This window comes from Epinephelus lanceolatus, chromosome 17 (genome assembly GCF_041903045.1).
Source record: "Epinephelus lanceolatus isolate andai-2023 chromosome 17, ASM4190304v1, whole genome shotgun sequence".
Lineage (NCBI taxonomy): Eukaryota > Metazoa > Chordata > Actinopteri > Perciformes > Serranidae > Epinephelus > Epinephelus lanceolatus.
The window spans coordinates 21,374,939-21,392,344 of NC_135750.1; the positions used below are offsets into that span (position 1 = coordinate 21,374,939).

The 17,406-nt window shown below is 41.8% G+C and overlaps 1 protein-coding gene across 6 annotated transcripts in view; it reads right to left on the minus strand.

Moving 5' to 3' along the window:
* Positions 1 to 13,989, minus strand: part of marchf8 (E3 ubiquitin-protein ligase MARCHF8) — a 112,597-nt gene extending 98,608 nt beyond the window's left edge. For 2 of the 6 annotated variants that reach the window (XM_033613444.2, XM_078160539.1), the window contains exon 1: positions 10,388 to 10,511. The gene's annotated coding sequence lies outside the window, so the exon portion shown is untranslated. The other 4 variants (XM_078160541.1, XM_078160542.1, XM_078160543.1 and 1 more) reach the window with 4 other exon arrangements.
* Between the last annotated feature and the right edge of the window lie 3,417 nt (positions 13,990 to 17,406).

Genomic DNA, 17,406 nt, shown 5'->3' on the forward strand with positions numbered 1-17,406 from the left:
ATTGATAAATCAGGTCATTGTTTAAGCTCTACTTCCAAAACATCTGCAAATAAATCCAAAACAATCTGCATGCAGACTACATGCCACTATGCAGTATGTGGAAAATATATGCTTTTGGAAGACATTTTTAGTGCCTCCGGAGAGTAGATGTCGATGTTTGGGGGTGATGAGACATGGTGCACATACGGAGAGAGGGTTATTCATCACACAACCTTTGACACATCAAGACATGTCTTGATTTAGACCCTCATCCTCCCACTTGTCCTCACAGCAGCCATATCCAAGGTAATGGAACAAATGAAGATGTCAGGTTGGTTTGACAAAGCACCCCGGCATCCTCTACATGCATCCCTCATCTCTTTGTAATGGGGATAATCAGACCTATGTGAATCCAAAATAACCCAGCCCTCATGCTGTACAGCCTGAGAAAACTAACTTTAATGTGCACAGATTACACAAGTTTGACTCATGCTAATACGTTTGTTGGTCAAACAGTGACTTATGTTGCTTTAAGGGTCCAGTGTGTAAGATTTATGGGGACATATTGGCAGACATTGAATATAATAATAGGTATGGATTTTTTTTAGTGTATAATAACCTGAAAATAAGAATTGTCGTGTTTTCTTTACCTTGGAATGAGCCTTTTATACCTACATAGGGAGCTGGTCCTTGTCCAGAGAGTCTGACATATTGCACTGCCATGTCTCTACAGTAGCCCAGAATGGACAAACCAAACTCTGGACACTAGGAAGGGCCATTCTCGCCTCTGTAGTTAGCAGCCCCTCCACAATGAACCGAACAGCATCAGGAAAACAGATTTTTGATGTGTGACTACTTTGTGCAGTGTTTTTAACGGTTTAAATGGCTGGGTCCTTTTGTTTTGGAGAGGAGCAGACCTCTGTGGATAATTCAGCTGGAAAGTCTGGATTTTAAGTTATCACAGACAAAAGGTGAGCACACGTTAGCAAGTGTTGGGCTAGCGTACTGTCTGTGATGAGCAGAACAACACTGGAAAAACACTGTAACATGTTTTAATTACCTGAGGCCTGTACTAGGAAGCAGAATTTGGAGTCTGGGTTTTCAGTACCAGAAAGCTGGTCCTCTTTTTACCAGGATAAATCACTGTGGCAACTTATACTGAACAGCTAACCTGCTCTGGGGCAGGTTAACTTCAGAGTATTGGATCACAGCCTGTCGAGACTCAACCACTGAACAATAAGATCACTGACGAAAAAAGTATCCATGGAAAGAAGTCTGGAGTCTCAGGTAAAAAAGAGGAGCCTACATGTTGTGGGTCAGTAAAATGATTTAATTGTTCCAAGGATCTATTTCCATGGTTTTAAAACAGGGCTTCTAACAAACGGCGAGATCGTCTACAAAACTAAACACATGATTGTAACAGTATTTTCACTTATGCAAATTTTATTTTAGTCTGCAGCGACAGTGTTACCATTTTACACTCTGATTCCATCACTGCAGCTCAAAATAACATGAGACACCTGTGTGATGAGAAGTAGGAAAAAAGATAATTTGTTATTAGTAAAATAATCCACACACTGTTAATTGGCTCCTGTTATTATAAATGCCCCATTTCAGTCAGAGAGACCTCATCAGTCATTAACCAGGCTTCTTTTCCACTCTCTACTGCAGAAGCAGAAACGTTCTGGTGTTACTTTAAAGTGTTTTATGTGACATATTCAGAGTTGTTTTGTCATCTTCCAACTAAAAAGCAAAAAATACTATTTACTAATGTCACATATAGCCCAGCGTTACCTACATATGATATAAGACTTGACTGACAGTGAAGTTTTTGGATAGTATTTTCAATGTTTCTACATTTTCCATTGTAAGATTACAGAGTATCGTGTATATCCCATATCACTGACATTTTACTGTCTTACAGTCACAGATACTTTTGGTAATGTGTCATCTCGTATCATATGAAGAAGCCTAGCCTACTTCATTCATAGTTCTGATGATGTCACTTGTAATTAGCACATGAACGCGCTCGTGGCTGGACAGGAAAACCCAGAGTTGACTGAACTGGTTGATTACCAGCTTTGTAGTGCCCCTTATCCAGATGGCCAATGTGACGGGTTAGTTAAGCCAGATAACGAAAAGATATCCTGGGTAAGTTGAACTGGCTTCGTAGTACAGGCCTCTGATCTGTTTGTTTTGGAGAGGAGGGGCTCCTGGTAATAACTTCCTGAACAATGAATACTGAGGGAATTCTAACTGGGAGTTATAGGAGAAGTTTCAGCTGGGTGCAGTCGGCAATCCTCACCGCTAGATGCCACTAAATACTACACACTGCTCCTTCAGGATGTTCAGCTCTGGAAATCTTCAAGCAAGAGGCAGAAAAGCTGGCTGTTGTTACATAGCTATAATCACCACATTTGTCTGTGTAAACTCCTAAAAATGTCACATACAGCGGCAGGTGGCATCATGTCAGCCTCATAGCCCGAGACCTGACAGAGCAGCAAATCCATCCCTGGACAGCAAACATTATGCTAAAGATTGTCAACAAAAAGTCAGTCCTCCCATTAGACTCATCATTACAGCTGTTCACCTGAATGCTTTGAGTGTTACCACATCTGTCCATGTGATCACACCGGCTTCAACAGTCATACACAGCAACACAGCAACTTGCATTCATTTAAGTAAATTAATATTTGTCAGACTAATTTCAAACCTACTAGATCACATTATGTCTACAAATGTGTACAAAACAATAACAGTCTGAGTTCATTATTTAAATCACTATTAATAACTGCAACACACTTAAAATGATCAAAGAATTGAGCTGCATTTTCAGGCACAGCAGAGATTTGGAGCTGGAATTATTTTTTGCTGGTGTGACGGGGGACTGTCTCTGACATGAATGTGTTATTTGATCAAATTTAAGTCATGAATACGTTTAAAAATCACAAGCAGCATATTTCCTCTAGCAGCGCAAACACCAACGGCAGAAACAATCGATGAGGAACAACAGAAAAGTCATTAGTAATGAAAACTCGTTTCATATTCATAATGAAATGACAGCAGGGACCCTGCTGTTGGGATCTTGCGGTTGGTTTGCAGAAATCCACATCAAAAGCAGTTCATTACATCTTTCTGTTTACAAGCACTCGAGTAAATTACACATAAATGGTGGATTGACAATGTTCCAAAAGAAAACCCCCCAAAGAAGTTCCAGGAGTTGCGCAGCACTTCCCAAAGATCGCATGACAGCCGGTGTTGAAAATACAATGACATGTAAACTATTTTCTTTGTCTGCTCAGCCGCAGTGGCTGCTGCTGCTGCTGCTGCTGCTGCTGCTCAGGCCAATTACACAGTTTTTCCTACAGTTAGTCCAAACAAAACACTGCTGCGTGCTCAGAGGCAAAGACAAACTTCCATGAGATGCCTCTAGGATGAGTTGTTACTGCATAATATCAGTGGGACAGACAGGGGCTAAAAAAAGAAATGCATTTACACAGAAAGGTCACAGATTATCAATTAAGCATACTTCCATTCCATTCTCTCCTTACTCCAAGACAGCCATTAGTGTCTGAAACGCAACGTGCACAGACTAGAAACTTGCTAGGGTTAGAGAATAAATTACACTGAACATTACGGATAATTAACTTGATCAAAGTACCAACTTTATTATTGCACATGTTGATTTGAGAAGTCAGATTCCAATGTGGATGCTGGAAGAAACTTCTGATAATTAAACTATGTGGAAGCGGTATTTGTCTGGCTACATGAACGCACTAGAAGACATTCTCACTTCTAAAACTGGTGTGTGTATCAATTAAGTTGCTGCTTTAACTAAAAATTATTTCTGTAAGCTTGGTTGCTATGATGGATTAGCCATCAAAAACATTTCTGCAAGTAGATTTTTTGACTCAAACAAAAGTAATGAATATGGATGGCTGACTGGCTTTCAGAAATCTAATTACGTATGATATGCTGGAGAAAATGGCAGAGATGTAAAGCAGCATGCATAGTGTGTTAGCTTAAAAGACTAAAAATGGAACTGGAGCATGAATAAGCTTTGCTCTTATGAATCAAAGCTCAGGGAAAAAGTGAAGTTCACCATGGGAGGAATTATATTAGAATAAAAAGGTCACATGTTTTTCCATTGATTGATTCCTTATAGTCACACAGCTTTCAAAAAAAAAATACATCAAATGCTGTTTGATGTCCTGCCATGCAAACAGCCTGAATAAATGAGTGGCTCACTACAGTACATCCAAATATACTGTAGTCACATTGCAGCTGTTGAGACTGCCGACAGACACTTACAAGACGTCCATATAAATGAAAGACGCAGAGCCTCTGTTCTTAATGCGGAACTTAAAGACAATTTCCATCCCTATTTCCACACTGTCGTATCACTCTGCTTTCAGTCGCTCCTGTTTCAAGACGTCGCCTTCAACGCTGCTGATTAAGAAGCAGTGTGTTAAGTCTGTAGTCAGTCCACCAATCAGGCTCAGACAGGTGACAAATTAAAGCAAAGACTTGAGGAAACAAGAGGAGGAACATAATTAATGCAGATTCTTCCATACAACATGTAAGGGGTCACTGAATGGTTTGATGAGCATGGAAATGGTCTGACTTATATGGTGTGTGCTTTGTAGTCTACAGATCTCAACCCAGTCGACCACCAAACACAATAAAAAGAAGGACAGAGCTGCTAACGTTACCCTACACTCCTGATAGCACCCAGGACAAGTAGTACAAGACAGTGGATGTGCATGGCATCCATGGGACTTTCATAGCCAAACCAGTAACATCCCACACTAATGTAGTTAGTTTATAACATGCTCCTTGGAAGTAATGCTCGGTTAAACTTTAATTAGAGCAGATAAACACACTGTTTAATCCATTTTCTACACTTATGCTCGTGTTTTTTTAATGGTCTTGCAAACAAATCTACACCACCCTCCAAACAGCTCAGTCACCAGGAAAGCATTGAATGTTTCTGCAAACCACGGAAACCTTACGTTTGTACGTTTCATACATCATACAAGCATTTCTAAAGTGACATATAAAATGTACTCTGTCATTAGGAGGCAGAGGATGGCGGATGGCCTGTCACCTCGGCAAGACACCTGCCAGGATGCAAAACCACTGCTCAATACCCCCAAAAAACAAAACCGGTTGTTTTTTAGTGAGTCATCGCAGTGTTTAATTGGCTATTTAAACACCAAATATGGGTGTTTTTTTAGTGACCCATCACTATGTTTACAGCGGGAATTGTGCCATGAACAGCAGTTGTTTTTATATTGACATCGCTGCGTTTCCAGCTGGGATTGTCCCATCAAAATTGGGTGGCAAAACATGATCTTTTCCTAACCATAACCCAGTGTATTTGTACCCAAACCTAACCACACATTAACCACTGCATTGCTGAACGGTAAAGAAACGTAAACATCAATGTACCCCTTACATACTAACGTACAAATGTAATACAATACCAGTCCCAACATTCATTTTGGCAGTTGGTTTGTTAGTACAGCAACATGTACACTGTTTCCTCATGTGTAGAAATCCAAAGCTTGACAGGCCTGCTGTGCATAGTTACAGCTGCTTATGTATGATAGGACAATCACTGTCAGGGGTAGGATTTAGCAAACACTCAACTGAACACCTATGAAGTTTTTACATGAACCATAACCAAAACACCAAACGAGAAAACATGTTTTATAAGAATGCCGTTTGATCGCTTCTGTGGAGCACCAGAGACTTGGAGAATCTATGCCAAAAAACACTGCAGCTTTTCAGGAAGCTTGTGACTGCCTTACCCCTCACTAAGACACTCTATTTTTTCCTGTAACACAAGAGACGATCCCAGTGCAGCTACCAGTGTGATAAAGCAGCAGGTAAGCACAAAACAGTGGATATTTGGATTGTTAATAGAAATATGAAACCCAAAATGGGATCAAATCAATATATAAAGGTCAAATATACCAGCCATTTTATTTGCTAAAATGCATGTTGTGTCTGGCTGCAGCAACACACAGTATTTGCACTGTTGTGGCTCCCTCCCCACACCCTCTTCTTCATTCGTGGCCACGAGCAGACAGAAACCTTGGGAGACTGTGAAAGCCCTAATGACATCATCAACCATAGGCCGCTACCTGCAGCAGTGCCATCCGACGGTCCATTCAGCTGAGCCAGCACCTCTGCTCGGCTGATGTATAGCGGCTGTCGAGCACTCCCCCCTCTTCATCCCGTACATTATCATTTTATTGCACCCGTGCAACACACACACATAAACAACTGCACACACACACTGTGCGTCTGATTGAGGGAGGGAACTTAAAATGAGTAAGAAATATCAATATAAACACTATGTGGTCCTATAAACAATGTTTTTTAATGACTGCCATTAGCATTACTCCAGTGAGGTTTAGTTCACAGGGGTGTATGACATCATCCATAGGAAGTCATTAGATTGGATCAATACTCTATTCCCCACAGATGAAGACCAGCCACAGTGGGGCAAAGTAGCAGGGCAGGCCAGGATTAAGTTAGTGCACGGGAGGCAAAGAGAAACGACACAGTATCATACCTTTATTATGTTATTAGATTACAGCCCAGCCAGAGGCTGATACAACAAGACTAGCAGGGGACGTGTTCATACGATTACAGTCCAGGATCAGATAACAAAAGCAGTATGGGACAGCTGCACACAGTCTACGAGGCACTGGAAACCTTGTGGTACGGTTGCAGCTGCCATATGGTGGTAATATTGTTAATAGACTTTTAATTAGTTCAGCGGAGGATCAATTAAAAAAGTAAAACTTGCTAAGCCGGGAGTCTAGTAAACAGAGGTAATGACACTATCACAACTTCCGTACAGTCCCAGGAGTCCAGGAAAAACCCACATCCTGAATAACGCACGCACATACTCCTGTACAAGGGAACAGGATACCTATGAGGAGTCTATTTTTTGGCTGGATGCATTTCCTGTCTATGTAGAATGCAATCAATATTATTTTACAGATTAAGCACCAGAGAGAGGAGACGGGGTCAAGCAGCTGACGTAGATATGCAGTGTGAGTCAGAGAGGGGGTCTGCAGGTGCCATTTTGAAACAAGCTGACATCAAAGATTGAAAAAGAAAGATATTAGGACTACAGATGATTGCTGCTGATTGGCTGGGGCACAAATCACAAGTGTTGTGGTTACCTAGAAAATTAACACATCCTCCAGAGTTTATGTACAGGAAATACAGAAAAAGGGAAGTGTGTGTGCGTGTGTGTATGTGTGTGTGTGTGTGTGTGTGTTAGAAAGAGGGGTGGGGGTATATTGTCTTGTTGATAAGGATAATCTACTGTCAATATGACAAAACAAACAATGACAAAGAAAAATGGCTAAAAATTACTAATTAATTTCAAGAGAAATGCTAAAACTTCACTAGTTGCAGCTTCTTAAATGGATACTATGCAGGAATTGTTGGCTACTTTCTGTCCAGCAAAAGTGAAAGTAAATTCAACAGACTTTGAGTGTGTGCACAGGAATGTCCAGAGCACAGCAAAATAATAAAGAGAGAGAAAAAAAGTAAGAGAGCAGAGTCTCTGCAGATAAAAACACCACCACACACTTCTAGTTCTAGTTATAAGTGATGATTGAGAGGAATTACTTTTGTACTTTTATATTTTATAACTCTTCTGCAAGTCGAAATGTTTCAGGCCGTTGTTAAATTGAATTTGATTGAAACCTCTATAGAATAGCACAATAGGAGCTGTCAAACGCGTCCTCTGTTCCATATTGTAAAATAATGTGGGAGGCACATTTCACCATCACAACCAATTGTGTCAAACAATGACGGCAGTTAATTGGCAGAAAGCTACTATCGGAGCCTTCAGATACTTTGGATTGCATTCTTTCCGCCCTCCAATTACTTTCTTCAGAACCTATCTCTGGAGACAGAAAGTATAAGTTAATTTGCAAGCACACAATGGCACAGTCCATTAAGACTGCAGGCTCCTTCGCTCGCAATTTTAGCAGCTTAACAGACACAGTCTCCGTCGCCCTCTTCCTCCCGTTTGGAATCATAATCATGGCTTTACTTTCTCATTTCTCCCTGTAGTCAGTCCTGACAGGACGACTGATGACTTCAGAGTATGTTGACAGCTCAGGCAGCTCGGGGTCTGGAATAGATGAGATTTCTCATAACGGCAGAGAACTTGTTGATACCTGCAAAATCCTTCACTGTCAGAGGGCAGTAAGTCAGCTGGTCATGACAGAAGACCAGGCCAGGAAAAGGAAACCAGAGGGAGAGGACTGGACTCTAGGAAGTGCATGATGGGTTCATATGAGAGGATTATTCTTTACCAAAATAAGTTGGTGCGAGTGCAGTCAAACTTTTGGAAAAAAAAAGACCCCTGACTTTAAGAGTCACTCAATAAGGTTTTCCACTTATTATTCTAAAAAAAATCCAACCCTGAACATTTGATATCGTTGCAATACTTCAACTAAAAATATATACTCAGCATGAAGACTGTGACAAGTCGAAAATGTCTCATGAATAAAAAGGCTGGCTTCTCTTTTTCGCTGCTACTGTAGATTAAAAGCGTTACCAATGACGTTTTTTCGAAGTCAAGATATTTCTTTTGTTCAATTCAAGTACGAAACCAAGATTAGAGCTCCAACAGCTTGCCTACAAAAAGGCCACCGTCCGTCGCCATTGTTCAAACACTCATCTGCGTCAGAAACGTAACCAGTGTTTGTGTGGAGAAGAAGTCAATCTATATGCAGTAATTTCATGTGAGGAGGCCTACTTACACAGCAGCGCGACACAGAGAATACGCATTGTGTTATCTGCAAGTTTACTCATGCACACTCTACAGCTATCAGTGGGACAATGAGGCTTCTCATCACAACAAGCCCTCTGTATTTCACAACACTGGCAAAGACATAACCAAAGGCTACAGTGATGTAACGCACACAGAGACACAGCTTGCTCTTCCTATAACCCTGGCAGTAGCTGAACACCACACTGTAGCCTGCACCAACATAAAGGTGGTGCCATGAGAAGCTGTCTTTGACATGACGCCAGGACTCGTTGCCTTGGAATGAAGATGAGTGAAATGTTTGCACACCCACAGAAAAAAATAAATACCACAGCAGGCATCCACACAGTGGTAGCGAGAGCAGAAAGCTGTAGAGTACACAAGAGTGCTTTGCTTTAAAAAGATTTAAAACAAGCTGCTGCTGCTGCCATACACATGCACAGACCATACAGCAGGCATCATGGCACACAGCAGAGCTGGAGTGTAAGGTGGAACAAACTGGGGAAAGCTGATCCTGTAGCCAGTGAGAGTACAGAGTGTAATCTGAGAGCCACTGTAACAATTCCCTGATTATTAGGTCTGATGGCTGACTACAAACCTCACTATATCAAACATTTTACACTATAATCCAAGTGTGGAATTGTGGCGTTGTTCATGTCATGCAGCAGATACAGGGCAGGAATCACTGATATTTTCTGGCAGCTGTAGCCTGTAGAAGCAGTGCAGCTGGGTGCTCCACTTGGCTTTATTATGGCACATAATAAGGCAACAGCCGGCCGGACAGTGCGCCTCAGACCTCTAGTCTACAGAACAGACAGTGGCAAATGCTCTGTGGGACAAAGGAAGCTCTGCTGTGGGCCATCATGCAAATTTCACCACAGACAATCAATACTGATTCATGATGTTAAACTCAAAAGGGGCAGACCTGCAGCTATATCGCACCGTGACCCCATATTAAATGCAGGGTAACAGCATCCTAGACAGCAGTGATGGGGAAAAATGCTCCAACATCCGATGCAATAAATGCTTAATCGTGTCGGAATGCTATTAATTATATTTTCATGACCTGGTGTCCCATATCATTCCACTGAGCGCTGCAAAGGCAGGGTGAGACCAACACCAACACCAACAAAGGCTTGCTCGGACACAGTCAACATTACGTCTTCTCGAGTCTAACACATGCTGAATGGGCAGAAACCCGAGCAATAAATTCATATCAAACCAGCAGACATTTCAGCTGACACAAACGCGTTGCTGATTTTTTTTTCTTTGCTGCAGAGCGCAACAGACATTAAACTGAATTATCATACCTTAATCACAACAGGCTACGGTGACCGTCGCCAGGGACCGACTCTCTGCTTCTACAGCGGGCAGTGAAAGAAATAAAAAAGCAAATTCTCACACATTCACATCCAGGCACAGTCCAGACGCACGTCCGTCCGTCCGTCCAACCGACCGACCGTCAGCCGCCTCCGGTTGGATCTAATACAGCGAGAGGCGCAACGGAGACAGAGGAGCCTCAGTGTGGACGGACGCATAGCTGCATTGGACTAAATGTTGCTCCATATTCCAACTAACAGGAAAAAAGAGGGCACTCACCGCTGTGTTTGGCACCGAATGACGACGTTTTGTTTATTTCATTGCCCCCGCTGAGCAGCTGTGTGTAGTGGTGCGTCACTGACTTCCGCGTTAAGATGGAGTGAAAAAAATGCAAGGGAAATAATGAGTTTAAAGGACAGGCGGCGCACGCGGGCGCACTGAGGGGTGGGAAATGTAGCCTGTGATGCTGAAGAGGAGGATGACTGTGAGATATGTAGCCTAATATTTACATCAGTTACACATGTCTGTTAAATGTAAATGTGACAAACCCAAATAAAATTGTCATCCAATAACTCTGCAGTTCCTCATTAAATTGACTGTTAGCCTACCTCATATCAGTGTCAGCACTTTTAACACGTCATTTCAAGCAAGAGCAGGCAGCTGTGACAAAATTGATAACATACACTATCTGCATGTTACCAACCGTATTGGCTAGAGAACACAGTGGAGCATTTAACGTTAGCCGCTAAAGTGTCAAATATGTCCCTCAGGAGACAATAACAGGACAGTGAATATTGAACTTACATTCATTAGGTGAACATGAAAACCGACTCCAAATGAGGGCCAATTTTGCCCCATGTCTGGTCCTGGAGTCTGTACTGACAAACAACCACTGACCCCGAGTAAAGCCGGTTAGCTTAGCATAGCACAAAGGCTGGTAACAGGGGGAAACAGCTAGCCTGCCGTTGCCAAGCTCACCAATTAACATGCTACAGCCTACCATGATTGTTAATTGTACCTTCGCTAAGTCCCGCCCCCGGACCCAGACTGACCAATCAGAACGTAGCATCAAGCAAGGGTCCGAAAACAACACAGCTGTGCTCCATTAACTCGAATGCCCTTGTTAAGATTTCCTTAATTTTCAGGCTGAATTTGTGGATTTCGACCTAAATTTTGTGCCTGGAGCTCGTAGTGTATTTATGATACTCGTTACCTGGAGAGGTTGGTAAAAAATATATGTTTCTTCCCTGCTCCAAAACCAAATTGAAACCCTGAAAGTGTAGGGTTAGCTAGCTAGCTACTTAAGATATAGCCTACTGAATGAAAAACACATGCTGCTTTTGCTTTTTAAAGATTATACCATATAGTGAAACAGGAACCAGTGAAGGGAAGCAGGGAAACTTTGCTGATATTCAACCAGCTGTGTGTCATCGCAGTGTGCGCAGATAAACGCTGTTTGCCACACACCCTTTATATTCATTGTCTTCTGTGGTGATTAGCAGTGATGTGGTGGTTCACTTTTACACTGTGATCTGTAGCCTATAGTTCGGCTTTAGCTTCTAACTATCTTTGTCTTTTTAACCTGTTGTTGCTGCTGAGTCAGTTTGACATCCTGGATATATTCTTCTAACATAGACTGTAGACCCCTCTGTCTGCTTCTCTCTGGATTCACTATTTCATTTTTCCAAAAATTTAATAATATTTCTTCGAGGAGTGCAGTTAGTTACAGTGTGGGCTCAGTGCTTACTCTGACAGCTTGTCAGGCCATCACAAAGATGCAGGGCTTAGCAAAAGGTCAGTTGATTAAAAAATAGCCAACCCTACAAAGGACAAGTCTTCATTTTACTGGAGGTTACGAGTAGGTACGTAAATCCAATCTGGCCCTCTACACTAAAAAGAGCATTCAATTTCTACGCAAATTAACAAGTGGTTAAGTTTGTTCACTCTGCTCGATGGTCTGCTGCTCCATCTCAGACAGAGCGCCCAGAGTACAATCTGCTGCTCCAAAAATGTGGTGTTCTGAATAACCGAACAATACACCCCAACAGTGCTCAGAATTTACCAACAGCCCATTTTGTGCCAGAGTGCACTCTAGCACCTGGAGTGGGCATTTCCGGACATACCCTGTGTGTTGGACTATTTCTTGGCTCTGAGCAGCTGTTGGACAATCAAAGGAAAGTCCAGGAAGTTACCCCTAGCCAAAATTCCAGCACTGGAATTTTTTTCTAGGGGTTAGGGTAAGTGTAAGCCAATCAGACACCAAGTAAGACAGAGTAATTTCTGATCCATGCTAGAACAAAAAAAAAAAAAAAAACTCTGAATAGTCATTTGTACATGTTAGCTTTTGAAGACGAAGAATCCAAAAAATGGAAAAAATTCATGATGAATTGAAGTACAAGAAGACCACGTTTAACAACAAAACTATATCAAAATATTGATTTACAAACTCTCACACTACTCTTGCAGTATAATCCAAGTCTCATTGTATACTCAGTACTTCTCAAACACATGCATTTTCATTAAAAAAAAATTAATACTTCCTGGTAAACAGTATCACATGCAGATGAGCCTGCCTGCCTGAGCAAAGTTCATGCGCTTGCCCAGGCATGCCACTCCAGTGGGACTTGGTTGACACTGTATAAGCTGTGTGAGAGTTTGGAAGTTTTGTATTAAATTTGCTGTTGATTAACGCGGCCACCCTTTATTGCGACCCATCCAAAAATTAGTCCTTTTTTGCATTATTCATTCATCCTGGAGGCATGTGGGACAAAACGCGTTTTCCTTACGAATTTAACGTAACACAGGGTGAGTAACTGATATACAAAATTTCATTCTGTAAATGAAGTATTTATTTAATTAATGTGCTATAGATTTGCTGCTGGTCTGTAGATTTAGTTACCTTTAGACAGAGCTATAAGTTTCCATTTCCCAGCAGATGTGATGGATATTACATAACAGATTCGTCATGAGCCTATAGAAACTACTCCAGCTCCAACCCAGTCAGACTCTATTAATATATTCTAGCACAATGGTCTTCATTTCAGATTATGAATGGCCTGCAGTGTACCGAGTGACTCAAGTGACTCACACATGTACTGTAACTACACCAAAAGATTGTTGGGAGAGGCTCACTTATTAAACCAGGGAATGTACCCTCTGTTGACTCAAAGCCCCGGCTCTATCTCTGTGAAACCTGTCATTGTGTTTGAGCTTATTACTGATGCAAAGTCCACCACTCCGTCCTTGGGGTGGGACAACGGAGCCTCTGTGCGCTGTCTGGACAAAGTGGGCACCTCAGAAGTGAGTCTGCCAAATTGTCATGCATGTGTCTCTGTGTCAGACAGATACAGGCTGTCTTGCTGCGTGGCATGGAAAGATTAGGACAGAGTTCGTTTTGAATGTGCAGAGAAGCAGGAGAGTGAATCACAGCTGTGTTGTTGATACTAAAACAGCATTTTCACCACATTTACTAGACCTTTGAAATCCAAATATTACCTTAACAACAAAAGGAGGAAAAGCAGCCACAGAGAGATACTTACATATAGCCATTTACACTGAGTTTGACTGGTGTATCCAACCCCACAGACAGGGTTTGTTTGTTTCACTGGAAGGGCTGGCTGCATGACAACAAGATGCTGACATGCCAGGTCATATATAGTGTATATGATAGGGTTCATAAGAATGAGGAAGCAGATAAAGATACAGAAAGAAGAAGGGGGTAGTGAGTGAAAGACAAAGGGGGTGTACTTACAAGGGTAGAAAAAGATGGGTTCGTCGCAGGAGGTCAGCGTGCCTGTCAGTAGGTGGGGTTGGACATGAGGAGGGGACAAGATGGTAAAAGATTACCCTCTGTTTTCAAAGTGTAAAGATGTTCTTGGCGTGTGTCCTTCCTGCTTTCTTACCTGGTACAGTGAACCTGTCAGACTGGTAGTGCTTGATTGTCTCGTGTTTTGATGCCTCCGGCTCTGTGCACGCATGACTCAGCAGTGTTGACGCTCTCATTTCATACATATTATTTTGAACAACAAACATGGTTGAGTGGTAACAGGATTGTGTTTTGATTCTGGAAAAATATCTTTTGAATAAATACTACAATACTTGATAAAAAAGGACTTTGAGGTATCACATTCAGTAAAATTAGCAGACTTCTGGTAAATGTTTGTCACATTCCTATGAGGTGGTTTCAACTTGTGATCACTGTTCCTCATTAGACAGCAGAGCTTGTTCTGTTCTAATCATGAAATAGTTTAGTGGTTAGTTATGAATGGACATTCTCATTACAGCTCCACAAATCTGCTGTTTTTATGGATATTAAAGGCAAAAATCACATAAAGAAACTGTATAATTCCCCAGTGGAGTGTGCAGTTCAGCTGCCCAAAGGGAATACTGTTAAATAGGTAACCATTAACTTGCAGTCTATTCTCAAAAAATCCTTCCCAGTCCTGCACAGATTTTTGTATTCAGCATGTCCACTGCCACCCTTGCCGAGCTGGATTTCTTCTTCTGAAATCCATGTTTAGAAAAAAAAGGAAAAGAAGCATTGTTTTTTTTGGTCTGTGGAAAATATAGACTTGCAGAACTTGGCAGAGTTGCAAGTGGCAAGCTGAATAATTCTGAAACAGAAAGTAGAAAATAGGCATTTGGTTTGTTATGCGACACACTGCACAGGAACACTTGGAAGACTCTTCCAACAGAAGAAACAATTGTAGCAAACCAAATCAAATGCTCTGACAAATCCTGTATATATCCCAAAAGGTACACTACCTTATGAGAATAAAAAGACTCCAGGCATGAAAGAGTGCAATGATTTAGTATTAGACTTTCATAAAGTTGGGTGACTCACAAGACACATATTTGGAAAAGACTGGACCGAGTTGATGCAGCAGAAGCCGAGATATTCTGACTTTTATTCTCTGGAACGGGTCAAACTCCAAAAACACTGAATCCTACACTTCCCATGATGCCCCCTCCCACACTTGTAAACACCAACATCTTTCAAACTCCAGGCCTGCCTTTGTAACTTTGAAACATAGGCTTTATTTGAAATGAATTGATTCTAAGGCTAATCTGAGACACCTACCTTACTTCACTTATTGGACTTGATATAAGTCTTTCAGAGGCAACGAAAACTTAACACAGCTCTTTAATGCAACAGGTGAGCAGTTGTCCCGGTGGTGGACCTAGAGAGCCTTCATACGGGTGGCCTAAACCACACCAGTGTTCACTTTAGGGTGGCACAGAAATTTGTGTCTTCAGGGTTTTTCTGTGTGGCGCAGCACCAGAATAGTCACAATGTTGGGTCACTACTGTTTCAGTCACTCACGCAACAGTCATGAGCAACAAGTTCCCCATCAGGAATCATACATAATGTGCCTTTTTTAATGTAACCCTCAATTAGCGGAGGATAGAGGATGCGAAAATTTGGGTATATTATCTAAAATAAGCCCTTGTGGGCAAAAGAAAACAACGCACTGTCATGCCAGCAGCTCTGTGAGGGTGCACTTGGGCACAGCTTTGAGCGAAATGCTAACATGCTCGTAATGACCGTTCAAACATGCTGATGTTCAAGCAACATTTAGGGTGTTTTCACATACAAACAAACCATCCTCAGTTCTCTTACAGTGCACCAAAAAGTGGACAGATCATTTCATTGTCAGTTAATTTGAAAGAGGACTCAGTTCTCTTTCTGATCAGCGTCAGCTCTGATGGGGCCAGTCCTCTTTCTGTTCACACTATAGTCTATATATAATATGTATTGATGTAGTTTTGTTTTTACTTTGACGTGGCACTGCAGTACGGTTATGAGGCCCCTCACTTTCAGATGAATTCAAATTGGAGGAAAACCTTAACGTTTCTGTGTGCTATAGACTGTTGCCATTTGATGTATTCTACATTCCACATCTGGAGATGTGCAGTATCTCCCGTGGTCCAAACTACTCCTCATCCTGCGTCCTTGCAAGCATTGCAGGCTGACATTTCGTCTGTCTATTCAGATGTGATCTAGAGGGCTAAATACAATAGCAGAGAGCAAAGCAAACCTGGAGCACTTTGTGTTCTCAAGGCACAGGTTAGCCGAACCGCACCGTGGACTTGAAGAGAACCATACTCAGACCACCTCCTGAGTGCTGTTTGCTTCAGATTGGTCTGAGTGTTCTTGTAGTGTTCAGATATGTGCAAAAAATGCTGAGTCACTGCTCTGAGTCTGCTTAGAGGACTGAAAAGGACCAAGTGTGAAAACACCCTCAGTTTCATGTTCATCATCCTAGTTTAGCATGTTAACATTTGCAAATTAGCACTATACACAAAGCACATCAGAGGCTGATGGGAATATCATTAGTTTTGCAGGTATTTGGCAACCGGAACCTCCAGGGTGGAAAAATAAAGCCAATGTGGAAGTGCCAAAAACTTGAATGAGCACTTGAGGCTAGCTTCAAAAGAGTTTATCCCCCATAGACCCCCATGTCGCCATACAGCAAGAGGGTTCAGGGTTCAAACCTGCCAGCCAGCTGGGGCCCCTCTGTGTGGAGTTTGCATGTCCTCCCCGTGTCAGCGTGGGTTGTCTCTGGGTCCTTCAGCTTCCTCCCACAGTGCAAAAACATGTAGGTTAGGTTAATTAAATTAAATTATGATTTTCTGTCTAAAGTAATGCGTAATTAAGGGTGTGGCCGTTTTGAGTGACAGGCTGTTTGCAAGGCATCACCACAGTCTATGAGTCAGACGCACCCCTCGCTGCTCCAAGCTTCACCCTCTCGTCCAAAATATAGTCACGTCTGGCTTTAAAATCCAAGATGGCAACAGCCAAAATGTCAAACTCTGGGCTTCAAAACAAGAATTCACAAACCAATGGGTGATGTCACCATGGCTATGTCCATTATGTTTTAATACAGTCTATGGTATTTGTTCATAAACCAACTGGTTATCATGTTTATTATTTTAAAAATGTACTTTTTATTACATTCACCACTGTCGGTACATTACATGACAAAATCTGTCATAAAAAATACTTTAAATTGACAGAAACTCCGCCTAATAAAAATAGTGCGTCTTGCTGCTGTAGTGACGAGTTTGAAACAAAATCAGCATGAAGTATTTTCCTAAAATTGATCTGAAGATGCCTGTAAACTCACTCAGTCTTAAAAAAAGATGCTCCTCTCCATGCTGAGGTGCATTTATCTGCCAGGAGAGACTAAGCAGTATTTCAGCAGTATATGCTGCACAGCCCAATTATCTTGGATCAAAGCCAGACAACATGGAGGAAAGTGAAGTTAAAAACGCAGAGACGTGACTCAGGTCCAGGT